At 43.2% G+C, this 16,984-nt stretch overlaps 1 protein-coding gene and 1 long non-coding RNA gene across 3 annotated transcripts in view; one reads left to right on the top strand and one right to left on the bottom strand.

The window, feature by feature from the left end:
* The window catches only part of LRMDA (leucine rich melanocyte differentiation associated), a 1,132,756-nt gene that overhangs the window by 423,182 nt on the left and 692,590 nt on the right, over nucleotides 1–16,984 (bottom strand). The window lies entirely within an intron of this gene.
* On the top strand, nucleotides 3,945–15,545 carry LOC119510363. The gene is made up of 3 exons (XR_005211904.1): nucleotides 3,945–4,005; nucleotides 14,051–14,123; nucleotides 15,458–15,545. It is a non-coding gene; the product is annotated as an uncharacterized LOC119510363 (long non-coding RNA).

Genomic DNA, 16,984 nt, shown 5'->3' with positions numbered 1-16,984 from the left:
ATTGCTTGCCCAAGGAGAACCAGTGAGACTCCACTTCATCTGGGGTTTGAACCTTTGACCTAGAGGTTATATTGGCTCTGAAAAGCGAAGGAGAGAATATGGTAATGGGAATAAAGACCAAAGTCTTGCTGGGAAACTCACTTCTAATTAAAAGGTCTGTGACTTCTTATCAAAAGATTCATCAAGAGCTTGTTGGATGGACCTGGAAATAGGAAGACTGAGGTTATCCTACTGTCCTGGCTTCAATGGGCAAGTCATTGACCTTCTCTGGGCCTCAGTTTTCTCAGCTGTAAACTGGATTACTGAATTAGAGATTTTGACAGTTTTTTCTAAATCTAGAAAGCTATAATTCTGATACTCCATTTTAACTCTCCATTTTACCTTTTTAAAGCAGAGCATCCAAGACCGTTTATATAACTGGCCCCAGAAAGTGGTAGATTGAAATATCAGCTCAACCAGTTGGATTTGTACTTAGGTAAGCTACTTCCCCCTAGTAGACTGGAGCACTTGTTCTAGTGTTTCTGCACACACACCCACCACCACACACCCATACACACACTACACAGGGCATCCTACATTAATACCTCAGTGTTGCAGTGGCCCCCACCCCCACCCCAACCCAGAACATAAACTCTGAGTAATAACTCTCTGTGTCATGCTACACTTTCCGTGAGCCCGAGCTGGCAGTACTTGGTGTGTCCAGGATCCGGGAAACATCTGCAGTTTTGTGATTCTTCCTCATTTCCATTCCCATGATGCTCTCTGTGCCTGCTAGGATCAGAGAAAGGTCGTGGGCTCCATCTGGTCGACCTGCCCCCCCCCTTTCTCTCCCTCACCACCCCCATACCCCCTTAGGAGTTCCTGCCCATTTTGTCACTTCCACCTGTTCTGACAGGTTCCCCTGCCTGACCCCAAGATAGCCCTTGGGGACATTAATCATATAACAGCCGGAGCCGTGAAAGAAACAAGGGTTTGGCTGGATACTGTCACCGTCTCTGTCACCTACTAATCATGTCCTATGACATGGAGGGGCTTAATCAGATGGTCTGCTTTCTCATTAATCATCCCGGGCTCACTCAAACTTCACAGAGAGATTAAAGTTTAGTTCCGCTGCCTCCCCTGCCTCTTGCCATCTCACCCTTCTCAAAAGTAGTTTTCGCGAGGGCCAGGTCTCAGGTTCCTTTCGCTTTGCCAACTGGCAGGGCGACGTGAAGTATCTGCTCCCCTCCACCCCACACACACACACCATGGCGTTCAGGAGGACGAGGATGAGGACAACCCTTTGCTTCTTTCCAGCCTCCTCTCCACGCCAATCCACCTACACATTCAGAGACATTGAGATTAAAAAGATATTTAATGGGAAAACCAAGAACCACAGACCTACACCTTGCACTAAAGAGTCAGGTGAAGATTTATATAGCTGAACAATCTTGCCAACTTCCTTAAAGAATGAATAAAGGAGTATTTTCCCGTGCTTAATCAATAGCAAGCACAATTAAACAGAGCAATCATCACAAACATGATTCATGAAAATTGGCCATTTGGAGAACAATCGGCTAGAAAGTGGGTCCCCTAAAGTGAAAGACCCTCACCTTTGGATGATGCCAGTCCAGGATCATCCTTACTTAATACTTAGTTGAAATTATAGCCTCAAACAAGTAAAAAAAAAAGCCTGTATCCTTTATAAATTCATTCCAGACCAAAATACATATCACTGAAAAGACTCTCCAAATATACCCTATCCGTGAGAACAAGAATATATTCTAGCTTGGCTGACTGACTCTTAACCTGTTTGCAATTTTATGAGCTTCAAAGGGGAAAAGTAAGACCCAGAGAAGGCTTCTGTTCCCGTATTGTTTTTGTACTTGTTCCGGGTGCTGTTGACTTTTGCAGTACGCTATGATTATGGGAAACAAGGATAATATTTGCCCTCAGAGCCAGGAAAGAGCAAATATTTTATCAACATCTAAATCATCTCTCATCTGGCAGGGGAGGAGGAGCTGACGGCTCAGCTGCACATACGTAAGCTGGGGAGGGGAAGAAGAGGAAGCCAGAGGTACGGGGCTGCCGGGAAAATCTCCTACCTGAGTCAACTTGACCTATCAATACCCGAGGCCATGTCCAATGCAGAGAGACTGTGAAAACTCAGAATACCTGTGTCATCCGAAGGGCTCTTACCCTTTCCACCCCAATACAGAGACTTGTCCCAGTGCCACGATGCTGCCTTTTTTGTTTCCAACAGTCGAAGCCAGGAGTGGGACTTAGGAAGGTGGGGTATTTCTGTGCATATTTTGGGGGCAAGGGCTTGCCCTGTTGTTGTTTGTTTCCATTCACTGATCCTCCACCACTAGCCCAGAAATGACAGTAGGTGGAAACACTATCTTTCATTACACAAAGTATAAATAGTGTAATCTATCAGCGCCGTCAATCACAATGATTGATTACAGGCTGTCATAGAGAAGAGTGACATATTAGAAAAGTTTTGTTAACAATGCCTATTGCTAGTCAGCCTGCCACAGAGGCTGGTGATTAATGTGTTGTCAGCCTGTAATCCCACACCCTTGGCTAATGAGGCAGGAATTTATCATCTTTACAGAGTGGCAGATGTCAGGGAGAAAGGAATCCAAGTGCTGGAAACAATATACTTTTTCTTACTAGGCCTGACAAGTCTGACAGGCCGAAAAAAACCACAAAGCAGCTTTGTATAAGCACCAACTTAAAACGAGGAACTTTTCATTTGGCATCTTTGCTTTAAATAGCGCTGCAAACAGCCTCGATCCCCTCAAAAAAAAAAAAAAAAACACCGCGAGGATGGCACAATGCTAAGCTCTGTGAACTTTGCACCCCATTCTTGACAATGGGAGACCCCAGTAAGAGATTGCCATGGCAAGCAGACAGCTTTCTTGGAGAGAGAAGCAGAGAGCAACTTTTCACTTTTACCTGTGAACTTGTGACTGGAAGGAAACTGGCACCTGCTGGAAGCTGGGGTCTGTGGCTTCCCTTTGCACTGCCTTGGGATGGCTTTTACCTGGAGACACATCTCACTCTCAGAAAAACATTAGCCCTTCCATTATGGACAAGAGATAGGGGAAAAGATAAGAAAGGGTCAGAGAGGAAAGAGCAACACAGGAAGGGAATGCCCTTGGAAAATGACTTTCACCACGTGCTCTGCTCTTATTTAAAACCACCTTCAGGTGATTTATTTTCTTTCCTCTCCTGCCCTTTCATCTCTCTCTTCCACAACTACAAGATCTCCAAGTACAAGGAAATTCTCTAGCGGTCCTTTCGACAAAGCCTTGTCCCTCTGCATCTCACCTCTTTAACTGCTCCACCTCTCCACACGCTTCTAATAATGAAGAGGTTCAGCTCCTGGGCTGGACCACAAGGAGTGTGCCCCGCAGGGGAACTCTGTCTTCTACGACAGCTTGAGATGTGCCCGTATCTTGGCTGTGTATTGAGACTTGGCCTAGATCGTTGCCTTCTGTTCCAAATAACTCATAAGCACCATCCCACAGGGAGACACCCCATCTTCCCCATGGAGTATAAAAGATCTCTCCAAACAAAAAGATTGAAACTCCTCTTTCACTACTGATGCAGTCTGCCCACACCGGGGCTAGGAAAAGAAAGTCCAGGGGGGAAAGGCACAAGTTAAGGAAGTTAAACCCTCTGGTTTGGAAACTTCTCCTACCCTACAAAATATGCAATGTGGCGCTTATTCTCATGTCAGTTTCCAAGGAAGGGGACAATCGTAAGTGGCAGCATTCTGACTGATATAATCCTTTTTCAAACACAGAGACCTCTGCTAATGTAGACAAATGCGAGGCCAGAAAACCAAGAGGGAGGCAGCAAGCAGAGGAGGAAAAAAAACACTGCCTTCTGTCAACAGCACCCTCAGGCTAAAACACACAGCCAAGCATTAAGTAATTTAATCTCCAAAAGGCGGCCTTCTGGCATTAAGACTGCACCAGGGTCTCCGGAGCTGGGACACACCCAGGGCAGTGAGAGGTGGGTTTAGTGGGCCAGACCCACACGCTCGGAAGGAAACCCAGGTCAATACCCTTGCCTCCTGGGTCTTCCCCACATGCAACCAATGTGCTATAGGCTGCTGACCGGGGACGTTCCCCGCGACAGGCATGGGGTCAGAGGCTGGACGGCTGGAGGCTCTGGGCGGAAGGGCCCCACCGGCTCTATGGGGGAATTGGTGCAGGAGGCCAGCTGAACCCTGATGCTAATCAGGCGGCTCTGAGTGAAGGGTGACGAGGGCCGGCGCCGGCTCCACTCGGCCCAGGCCGCCGCCGTCCTGGCCACAGATCTCACTTAGCGATAAGCAGGGAGCCATGCAGACACCCCTCCACCCTTATCCTGCGCAAGAGAGGTGCTGAGTGAGCCTCCCACCCAGAGCCTTCCTGGTCAAGGGCAGGGTGCTTTGCAGGTTTCCCCCAGGCCCATGCCTCGCCACCGCTGCAAGGAGACAGGCCCCCAGCTGGCTTCCTACCCGCTCCTCCAGGCCTGCCAACCGCCTCCTCGCCCCCACCCCACGCTCGCTCATGCAGCTTTCATTAACTCCCTCAGCCGGCAATTTCCATCCATTTGACGACAGATTAGAAGTGGAATTCAAAAGGAAAGTCACTTGACCTCCCATAATGTGCTTCTCTTAATTACATTAAAGATTTTCAAATGTAGCTGTAATGGGTTTGACAGGTAAGGTTTTAATCAACTTCAGGTGGTCACTTTTAAGTGCCTCCCTGCACTAGTGCCACCACGTTGGCGTCCCCGACGCTCCCAGCGTGGTTCTAATTTAAATGACTAATTTTGACATGAAGAGAAGATGAGAGCCCGCACAGCCCCCGTCACTTCGGTGGGGGTGATTTCTAAATTAGGATTAATGCAGCAAGCTGAGGCATGGTTGGAGGTTTATTTTATGGAGGCTGGAGCAAGTAAATAACATTTATCCTTTGTATACATCTGCATATAATTACAGTAAAGTTTTCTTGTGTGTTAAATTATACAAACTCTTCAAAAGTAGGTGCCTAATGTCTTTTTCTAAAGCTGTGTTATTATTTTGGTCAAAAGTTGTTTACATTAAACAAATTCAATTTACTAAACTTTGACATGTTTGCACAACTGCATATAATTTATACTGGAAGCCTGAAACATGACTTTCAGATGAACTTTCCCAACTCCAAGTTTGTGGGTTAGGGTTTGCACATTTAGGTATAGTGGTGTGCATTGTCAAGGTTTCCTGGCCATTTTGATGGATTTCATTTTCCTCTGCAAAGTCTTGTAATCATTCAGTAAATATGTATTGAGAGCTTATTGTGAACCAAACACTGCTGGGTGCTGAGGATATAATGATGAACTTAAAAAAGAAAAAAAAAAAAAAAAGAAAGAAATGTACAGTTCCTACTCTAGGAGCTTAAAGATTAAGAGACAGACAACCAAGATAGCATATGAAGACATGTTAAATTGCAAAGGCGACTCATGCTAGGAAGGAGGGGTGCACCCTGCTTTGAGGACCCAAAAAGCAGCAGGATTTGATGTTGTCTTGGCAGTCAAGGAAGACTTCCCTGGGGAAGTGACAATGTAAGTCGCGAACTAAAGGATGAGAAGGACAAAATTAACTAGTTTACTAAGGAGCATGGGTTGAATTATGTACCCCAAAAGATATGTTCATGTTCTAAACCCCAGTCCTCTGAATGTGACCTTATTTGGAAATAGGGTCTTTGAAGATGTGATTAGTTGAAATGAGGCCTGTTCTAGTTTGCTAATGCTGCCGGAATGCAAAACACCAGAAATGGACTGGCTTTTATAAAGGGGGTTTATTTGGTTACACAGTTACAGTCTTAAGGCCTTAAAGTATCCAAGGTAATGCATCAACAGTTGGGTACCTTCATCGGAGGATGGCCAATGGTGTCCAGAAAACCTCTGTTAGCTGGGAAGGCACATGGCTGGCATCTGCTTCAAGTTCTGGTTTCAAAATGGCTTTCTCCCAGGACGTTTCTCCCTAGGCTTCAGCTCCTCAAAAATGTCACTCAGTTGCTCTTGGGGCGTTTGTCCTCTCCTAGCTTCTCTGGAGCAAAAGTCTGCTTTCAAAGGCCGTTCCACAATATCTTTCTAAGCTGAAGCTCCTCTCTCAGTTCCAGTGCATTCTTCAAAGTGTCCCTCTTGGCTGTAGCAAACTGCTCCTTCTGTCTGATCTTATATAGCATGCCAATAATTTAATTCAGACCCACCCAATGGGTGGGCCAACACCTCCATGGAAATTATCCAATCAGAGTCATCACCCACAGTTGGGTGGGTCACATCTCCATGGAAACACTCAAAGAATTTCAATCTAATTAACACTGATAGGTCTGCCCACACAACGTTACATCAAAGATAATGGCATTTGGGGGACACAATACATTCAAACTGGCACAAAGCCAAACAGGAACAGGGTGGGTCCTAATCTAATATGACTGGTTTCCTTATAAGAAGAGGGAACTGGGGACACAGGGACGGACTGACATAGGGGAGAACACCATGTGATGACTGAGCAGAGACTGAACTCCCAAGGAACACCAAGGACTGTTAGCAATACCAGAAGCTGGAGGAAGCACGGGAGGATTCTCCCCTATAGGCTTCCGAGGAAGTAGAGCCCTCCAGCACCTTGATGTTGGAATTCTGGGCTCCAGAACTGTGAGAGAATAAATTTCTTCTGTTTTTAAGCCACCTAGTTTGTCACACTTTGTTATGGCAGCCCTAGGAATCTAAGAGGCAAGGAGAAAATTCTAGCATTCCAGGCAGAGGGAATAGCATGGGCAAAAGTCTGCATGGAGATAGAGAAGGATGCCTAAGAGCCACCAAAAGAAGGTGAGTATGCGTGAGAGACGCTAACACACTGGATGGAGCTGGAGATGGTGGAGATGGTGGAGACAGAGAGATGGAGAGTAGGGCCTGGCCCGGCAGGGTGGCACAGGCCACCTAACCGAGCTCTGTCTTCAGCCTAAAGACAAGTCTAAGGCAGTGACAGGTTTTTAAGCAGGAGGATGAACTGATTTGTCTGCATTTTGAAGAGATCACACTGCTTCCAGGGAGCAGAGTCAACGGCAAGGGGACAGAAGTTGAAGAATGAGACCACTTTGGGGACTATTATAGGAGTCCAGAATTTTAAAAAATGGAAATCACAAACATGATGTGGCTTTGGCTAGGGTGTTGGTGGTGAAGAAGGAGAGTAGATGGATTTGAGAAAAGGTGAGGAAGCAAAACTGATAGAGCACTGGGGTGGATTTGATGTGGGAAAGGGGTGATCCAAGGGTGACTGTCACGTCTCTGACTTACACACCTGCAGGGACAGCGGTGCCATTCTCCGACACTTTAGCGGTCCTTGAAGCAGGAACACCCCTGGACATGAGGAGTTTGAGGGGCCTTTAAGGCATCCGAGAAGTGTCAAGAAGGCAGTGGCACATGCCTCTCTGAATATCCAAGTGCATATGGGTGTTAGTGGAAACTATGGCTGTGGATGGGATCATCTGGGAAAGCAGTATAGACTGAAAAGAAGAGAGGCACTTGACTGAGCCTTGAGATGTAACTGTAGATGAGCATATGAAGAGATTGTGCAAGACTGGCCAGGGAGGTTATAAGAAAACCACATGTGTCACAAAAAGGCAAGAAAAGATAACGTATCAAAAAGAAGAGGTGATAAAGGATATTAATAGAGAGAGGGGAAAAATATGGCAAACATAAACCAAAGGATAAGATGGCTGATTCAAGAAATGCCTTCACGGTTATAACATTGAATGTAAATGGATTAAACTCCCCAATTAAAAGATATAGATTCGCAGAATGGATCAAAAACAATGAACCATCAATATGTTGCATACAAGAGACTCATCTTAGACATAGGGACACAAAGAAACTGAAAGTGAAAGGATGGAAAAAAATATTTCATGCAAGCTACAGCCAAAAGAAAGCAGGTGTAGCAATATTAATCTCAGATAAAATAGACTTCAAATGCAGGGATGTTTTGAGAGACAAAGAAGGCCACTACATACTAATAAAAGGGGCAATTCAGCAAGCAGAAATAACAATCGTAAATGTCTATGCACCCAATCAAGATGCCACAAAATACATGAGAGAAACACTGGCAAAACTAAAGGAAGCAATTGATGTTTCCACAATAATTGTGGGAGACTTCAACACATCACTCTCTCCTATAGATAGATCAACCAGACAGAAGACCAATAAGGAAATTGAAAACCTAAACAATCTGATAAATGAATTACATTTAACAGACATATACAGGACATTACATCCCAAATCACCAGGATACACATACTTTTCTAGTGCTCACGGAACTTTCTCCAGAATAGATCATATGCTGGGACATAAAACAAGCCTCAATAAATTTAAAAAGATTGAAATTATTCAAAGCACATTCTCTGACCACAATGGAATACAATTAGAAGTCAATAACCATCAGAGACTTAGAAAATTCACAAATACCTGGAGGTTAAACAACACACTCCTAAACAATCAGTGGGTTAAAGAAGAAATAGCAAGAGAAATTGCTAAATATATAGAGACGAATGAAAATGAGAACACAACATACCAAAACCTATGGGATGCAGCAAAAGCAGTGCTAAGGGGGAAATTTATAGCACTAAACGCATATATTAAAAAGGAAGAAAGAGCCAAAATCAAAGAACTAATGGATCAACTGAAGAAGCTAGAAAATGAACAGCAAACCAATCCTAAACCAAGTACAAGAAAAGAAATAACAAGGATTAAAGCAGAAATAAATGACATAGAGAACAAAAAAACAATAGAGAGGATAAATATCACCAAAAGTTGGTTCTTTGAGAAGATCAACAAGATTGACAAGCCCCTAGCTAGACTGACAAAATCAAAAAGAGAGAAGACCCATATAAACAAAATAATGAATGAAAAAGGTGACATAACTGCAGATCCTGAAGAAATTAAAAAAATTATAAGAGGATATTATGAACAACTGTATGGCAATAAACTGGACAATGTAGAAGAAATGGACAATTTCCTGGAAACATATGAACAACCTAGACTGACCAGAGAAGAAATAGAAGAACTCAACCAACCCATCACAAGCAAAGAGATCCAATCAGTCATCAAAAATCTTCCCACAAATAAATGCCCAGGGCCAGATGGCTTCACAGGGGAATTCTACCAAACTTTCCAGAAAGAACTGACACCAATCTTACTCAAACTCTTTCAAAACATTGAAGAAAATGGAACACTACCTAACTCATTTTATGAAGCTAACATCAATCTAATACCAAAACCAGGAAAAGATGCTACAAAAAAGGAAAACTACCGGCCAATCTCCCTAATGAATATAGATGCAAAAATCCTCAACAAAATACTTGCAATTCGAATCCAAAGACACATTAAAAAAATCATACACCATGACCAAGTGGGGTTCATTCCAGGCATGCAAGGATGGTTCAACATAAGAAAAACAATCAATGTATTACAACACATTAAAAACTCGAAAGGGAAAAATCAATTGATCAACTCAATAGATGCTGAAAAAGCATTTGACAAAATCCAACATCCCTTTTTGATAAAAACACTTCAAAAGGTAGGAATTGAAGGAAACTTCCTCAACATGATAAAGAGCATATATGAAAAACCCACAGCCAACATAGTACTCAATGGGGAGAGACTGAAAGCCTTCCCTCTAAGATCAGGAACAAGACAAGGATGCCCGCTGTCACCACTGTTATTCAACATTGTGCTGGAAGTGCTAGCCAGGGCAATCCGGCAAGACAAAGAAATAAAAGGCATCCAAATTGGAAAAGAAGAAGTAAAACTGTCATTGTTTGCAGACGATATGATCTTATATCTAGAAAACCCTGAGAAATCGACGATACAGCTACTAGAGCTAATAAACAAATTTAGCAAAGTAGCGGGATACAAGATTAATGCACATAAGTCAGTAATGTTTCTATATGCTAGAAATGAACAAACTGAAGAGACACTCAAGAAAAAGATACCATTTTCAATAGCAACTAAAAAAATCAAGTACCTAGGAATAAACTTAACCAAAGATGTAAAAGACCTATACAAAGAAAACTACATAACTCTACTAAAAGAAATAGAAGGGGACCTTAAAAGATGGAAAAATATTCCATGTTCATGGATAGGAAGGCTAAATGTCATTAAGATGTCAATTCTACCCAAACCCATCTACAGATTCAATGCAATCCCAATCAAAATTCCAACAACCTACTTTGCAGACTTGGAAAAGCTAGTTATCAAATTTATTTGGAAAGGGAAGATGCCTCGAATTGCTAAAGACACTCTAAAAAAGAAAAACGAAGTGGGAGGACTTACACTCCCTGACTCTGAAGCTTATTATAAAGCCACAGTTGCCAAAACAGGATGGTACTGGCACAAAGATAGACATATAGATCAATGGAATCAAATTGAGAATTCAGAGATAGACCCTCAGATCTATGGCCGACTGATCTTTGATAAGGCCCCCAAAGTCACTGAACTGAGCCATAATGGTCTTTTCAACAAATGGGGCTGGGAGAGTTGGATATCCATATCCAAAAGAATGAAAGAGGACCCCTACCTCACCCCCTACACAAAAATTAACTCAAAATGGACCAAAGATCTCAATATAAAAGAAAGTACCATAAAACTCCTAGAAGATAATGTAGGAAAACATCTTCAAGACCTTGTATTAGGCGGCCACTTCCTAGACTTTACACCCAAAGCACAAGCAACAAAAGAGAAAATAGATAAATGGGAACTCCTCAAGCTTAGAAGTTTCTGCACCTCAAAGGAATTTCTCAAAAAGGTAAAGAGGCAGCCAACTCAATGGGAAAAAATTTTTGGAAACCATGTATCTGACAAAAGACTGATATCTTGCATATACAAAGAAATCCTACAACTCAATGACAATAGTACAGACAGCCCAATTATAAAATGGGCAAAAGATATGAAAAGACAGTTCTCTGAAGAGGAAATACAAATGGCCAAGAAACACATGAAAAAATGTTCAGCTTCACTAGCTATTAGAGAGATGCAAATTAAGACCACAATGAGATACCATCTAACACCGGTTAGAATGGCTGCCATTAAACAAACAGGAAACTACAAATGCTGGAGGGGATGTGGAGAAATTGGAACTCTTATTCACTGTTGGTGGGACTGTATAATGGTTCAGCCACTCTGGAAGTCAGTCTGGCAGTTCCTTAGAAAACTAGATATAGAGCTACCATTCGATCCGGCGATTGCACTTCTCGGTATATACCCGGAAGATCGGAAAGCAGTGACACGAACAGATATCTGCACGCCAATGTTCATAGCAGCATTATTCACAATTGCCAAGAGATGGAAACAACCCAAATGTCCTTCAACAGATGAGTGGATAAATAAAATGTGGTATATACACACGATGGAATACTACGCGTCAGTAAGAAGGAACGATCTCATGAAACATATGACAACATGGATGAACCTTGAAGACATAATGCTGAGTGAAATAAGCCAGGCACAAAAAGAGAAATATTATATGCTACCACTAATGTGAACTTTCAAAAATGTAAAACAAATGGTTTATAATGTAGAATGTAGGGGAACTAGCAGTAGAGAGTAATTAAGGAAGGGGGAACAATAATCCAAGAAGAACCGATAAGCTTTTTAACGTTCTGGGGATGCCCAGAAATGACTATGGTCTGTTAATTTCTGATGGATATAGTAGGAACAAGTTCACAGAAAGGTTGCTATATTATGTAACTTTCTTGGGGTAAAGTAGGAACATGTTGGAAGTTAAGCAGTTATCTTAGGTTAGTTGTCTTTTTCTTACTCCCTTGTTATGGTCTCTTTGAAATGTTCTTTTATTGTATGTTTGTTTTCTTTTTAACTTTTTTTTTCATACAGTTGATTTAAAAAAGAAGGGAAAGTTAAAAAAAAAAAAAAGAAAGAAAGAAAAACAAGGAAAAAAAATGATGTAGTGCCCCCTTGAGGAGCCTGTGGAGAATGCAGGGGTATTCGCCTACCCCACCTCCATGGTTGCTAACATGACCACAGACATAGGGGACTGGTGGTTTGATGGGTTGAGCCCTCTACCATAAGTTTTACCCTTGGGAAGATGGTTGCTGCAAAGGAGAGGCTAGGCCTCCCTATATTTGTGCCTAAGAGTCTCCTCCTGAATGCCTCTTTGTTGCTCAGATGTGGCCCTCTCTCTCTGGCTAAGCCAACTTGAAAGGTGAAATCACTGCCCTCCCCTCTACGTGGGATCAGACACCCAGGGGAGTGAATCTCCCTGGCAACATGGAATATGACTCCCGGGGAGGAATGTAGACCCGGCATCGTGGGACGGAGAACATCTTCTTGACCAAAAGGGGGATGTGAAAGGAAATGAAATAAGCTTCAGTGGCAGAGAGATTCCAAAACGAGCCGAGAGGTCACTCTGGTGGGCACTCTTACGCACACTTTAGACAACCCTTTTTAGGTTCTAAAGAATTGGGGTAGCTGGTGGTGGATACCTGAAACTATCAAACTACAACCCAGAACCCATGAATCTCGAAGACAGATGTATAAAAATGTAGCTTATGAGGGGTGACAATGGGATTGGGAAAGCCATAAGGACCACACTCCACTTTGTCTAGTTTATGGATGGATGAGTAGAAAAATAGGGGAAGGAAACAAACAGACAAAGGTACCCAGTGTTCTTTTTTACTTCAATTGCTCTTTTTCACTCTAATTATTATTCTTGTTATTCTTGTGTGTGTGCTAATGAAGGTGTCAGGGATTGATTTGGGTGATGAATGTACAACTATGTAATGGTACTGTAAACAATCTAAAGTATGATTTGTTTTGTATGACTGCGTGATATGTGAATATATCTCAATAAAATGATTAAAAAAAAAAAAAAAAAAAAAAAAAGAAGAGGTGAACCACACTTTCCAGTACCATTCAAAAGCCAAGTAATATACACACTAGAAGGTCCATTGGACTTAAAACATGGAGGTCACAGGAGAATAAAGCTAAAGCTGGAGTAACAAGGCCAACACCCACACCACTCCAGACTGGAGTAAGCTGTTGACGAAGCTGGAGGTAAAGAAACGCAGGCTGTGGAAATGGACAACTCTTCTGAGAAGTCTGACAGCCAAGCCATGAGAGGAAGGATCAAACAGGCTTGTGGGTAGAGTGTGTGTTTCTTTAATGGGAGAGAACTGAGAGTTCTCAAAGTCTGGTGGGAGACTGGGTTGTGAGGGAGAAATAACTTTACAAGGAGGGAAAAACCACTGTGGTCTCCATTGCAGAGGTGGAAGTATGGCCATAGCTAGGAGGAAGGCAAAACTACATTGAGGGCAGAATACACTGACGTCTTTACTTTGGAGGAATGGATTGATTTTGCTGTATACTCCTGGAAAAGATTTCTCCTGGGGATGACATGAACATTTCTTTGGTCAGCAGACTAAAAGGTTCCCAATGTGGATGAAGCCCTTGTTACAAACCATAAGGTCACCGAGTATCCTTCCCAGGCTTGATGGAAAGCGGTCAGTTTTGGGGAGGAGGGGAGGAAAAGATGGCTCAGGCCCAGGTCTGCAGAGTACAACTGGACAAATAAGACAAACATGCTTGAAATAAGAACAATAATTCAGCAAGAGTACTTGCAAAATCTAGAGGCAAGGAGTTGGTCAGTGAAAGCTTCTTGGAGGTGGTAGGACCTGAGCTGTGTGGTAGGATAAGTAGGATTTGGATAGGGAATGAGCTAAGTTGAGGGAATGAGCTATATTTTCTATACCATACTTAATATTGTTTTCATTAATAAGCATATTTCATTTAAAAAAAGAAATTAAAAATCATCTTTAATTGAAATACCCAGAGATAAATATGATTAACATCTGGGTAATTTTCCTTCTATTCTTGTAAGCATGTGATTGTAGGTGTGTATGTATGCATATATACACATGCTCACATGAAGGTGACATGTCTCTTTTTATCTTGGTCTGTTGTTTTCTAGATAGCTTTCTGGTTTTCTGATTTGAAGACTGATGGCTGTTTTACATTACAGATGTGTGATGTGGAAATGAAATCCCCCCACAATCCCATCTCCAGAGATGACCACACCTAGTCCCACCACGGAGGTGAGGTCCCTAGTAGGTTCACCAGTGACTCTGATGACAGATGGGTTGAAGGCTCAGTTGGACCAGAGACTCAATTAACGAAGAGAGAACACCTCCCCAGGCTGCGAGCAAGCCCTCTCACTTCCTAGGCTCTAGTGATGAGACATTTAGAATTTGGTATTTCCCCAAGCCTGAAATAAGCAAGGATAAAGCTGCCATATTTCCATTTGGTATAAATTTCTTACGTCTCCAATATCGTTTAGGCTTAGCAGTAATTCTGCCTTATGCTGGGGTGATGAGACAGCTCTTGGGTAAAGACTTAATGATTCTGGCTCGGTGTCTGCCTAGAAAAGACTCTTTTCCCCCTGCAGGGAGAAATACCCAATGACAGGGTCCAAGAAGGAATCAGAATTCAATACAATGGTGCAAATGAAGAAACTTCACAGAAAGAACTATTTAGAGGGCAGGATCAAAGAAACCAACCATATACGTTTAGGCACCCAGAGACCAGCAAGAGGGAGAAGCTGTTACCAGCTCTAGGGCTGAAGGGCCAAGGGGAGAAGACAGTGTTAACAGAGACCAGCGAGAGCTGGGCTGGGGGGCGAGACCACCACTCCATGGGAAGAGGGAGGTGACGAGCACAGATGGGTGGTACACAATCAAGAGGTCCTTTCAATTAGTTCTGGAAACAGGGTGAGAGTCAGGCCCAGGGCTGTACCCGAACAGGCCCAAACCTTGACCCAGATGACAGAGGCCATACTGGGTGGGGCAGAAAACACAGAAACATCATCTCTCTGCATCCGAGCCAGTGGTTCTCAGAGTGTGGTCCCTGGACCAGCAGCATCAGCATTACCTAAGAGCATATGAGAAATGCAAACTCTTGGGTCCAACTCAGATCTACTAAATAAGAAACTCGGGGGTGGGACCCAGCCAAACAAGTCTTGGGGACTGAAGTTTGAGAAACACTGCTCTAAACTAACAGGTTTCCTTTGAAAAAGATCGAATGAGCAACACCTGGAAAGCTACATCCAGCCCAAGCCAAGGCCACTGATCAGCCTCTCCCTCATCCCCCTTGCTAGAGAAAGTCTGGAATCTGGGAAGCAGTGAGGCTCTTGTGCAAGATCAATGACTGAAATAAGTTCTCTGACGCTCTCCCTGCGTCCGGGCAGAAATAGCTGCTCTGGGACTCTGGGGAAGGGATATTTTATGGTGATGGAGGCTCTGTTACCAGCAGCCTCTGCCTCTGAGGACTCTGCCCTCACTCTGGCAAAAGGATGGACATGACCAGGATCTGCTATTGCTAACACCACTGGGAGATGATGTATTTCTGCTAATGGCACCTTCTGTCGCTACAGAGATGCTGCTCCAGCTTCCTCTTGTCCCGCTGAGAATCTGGCAGCCTCCAGAAGATGTAATAGAGACCTGAGGACATTTGGAAGATGCACTACACAGGAAGGGTGTTTTCAATTTGATTTACCTTCCATCTCCTATGAGGAACCGATGGTTACTACCACACTGCATCACAAGCCCAGCACGCACCAAGAATGGGCCTGGGGGAAATTAAATAACCCTTGTCAAGCGTACAAAGTGTGATTACATGGATGCTTGTGACTGGATCCACCAAAGACACAATAACAGAGAATTAGCCTAAATACAGCAGGAGGGACTTGAGATGGAAATGGGGAAATGATATTGGGATATTTTATGGCTAGAGACCAACAGGGCCTCCCATCCACTGCCTGAAGGACAAACATGTTGTCAATCAGTTCTCGGTAAGCTACTGACAGGCTTATGATGAAAGCAATTATTTGGGGGTTAAGTAAGACCTTAAGCTTTTCAGCGCAGTGTATAAAAACATTTTGGAAGCTTAGGTTTCTACTGCAAAGCATATCATATACAAAGTTCAAATACCTCTTAAGTGTTAGACTTAGGCACATTTATTCACAGGCACTGACAACTATTGAAAGCACAGTAATTATTTCCTATTGAGGTCATATCGGGGTCAACAAGACTTACATTCACGCATTCATTTGTTAATTCAACAAATGCTTATTGTGCACGGTATTAGTTCCCCTGGGCTGCCATAACAAATTGCCATGGACTCGGTGGCTTAAAGCAACAGAAATATATTCTCTCAAAGTTCTGGAGGCCAGAAGTACAAAATCAAGGTGCTGGCAGGGTCACGCTCCCTCAGAAGGCTCTAGGAGAGAATCCTTCCTTGCCTCTTCCAGCTTTCTGATGACTCCAGGCGTTCCTTGGCTTGTAGATGCGTAACTCCAAACTCGACCTCTGTTTTCACAGGCCCTTCTCCCCCGTGTCTTAGTGTCTGTTTTGCTGTCTCCTCTTTATAAGGACTTGTCACTGGATTTAGGGCCACCTCAATAATCCATCTATCTACAAAGACCCTGACTCCAAATAAGGTCACAGGTTCTGGGTAGACCTAGCCTTTTGGAAGCCACCATCCAACCCACCACAGGCAGTGCCTATGAGCATGACATTGTTCTAGGAGTTTGCAATACATCGGTGAGAAAAAGTAACAGAATCCTTGCCTTTGTGGGGCTTAAATTCTAGCAGGGGGAGCCAGACCATAAATAATAAGCATAGTTTATATGTCAAATGTAATTTGTTAAAAAGTGCTAAATGTTCTGGAGAAAGGAAAAGTAGAGCAGGGTAAAGAGGGGCCCTTGGCTGCTGGGGTGATATTGGTGGGGGACAGTTTGCAGTATTAAGTAGGGCGGTTCAGGGAAGCCTCATGGAAAAGGTAAGGTTTTAGCAAAGACCTAGAAAGAACAAGGGGGTTTAGCCAAATGGTTATCAGAGAAAAGAGTCTTAAAATAGCAAGAAAGGCAATATGGGTGGAATAGATGGAGAAGGTGGGGTAT

This window comes from Choloepus didactylus, chromosome 15, assembly GCF_015220235.1.
Source record: "Choloepus didactylus isolate mChoDid1 chromosome 15, mChoDid1.pri, whole genome shotgun sequence".
NCBI lineage: Eukaryota > Metazoa > Chordata > Mammalia > Pilosa > Megalonychidae > Choloepus > Choloepus didactylus.
This window is presented reverse-complemented; position numbering and strand designations above follow the sequence as displayed.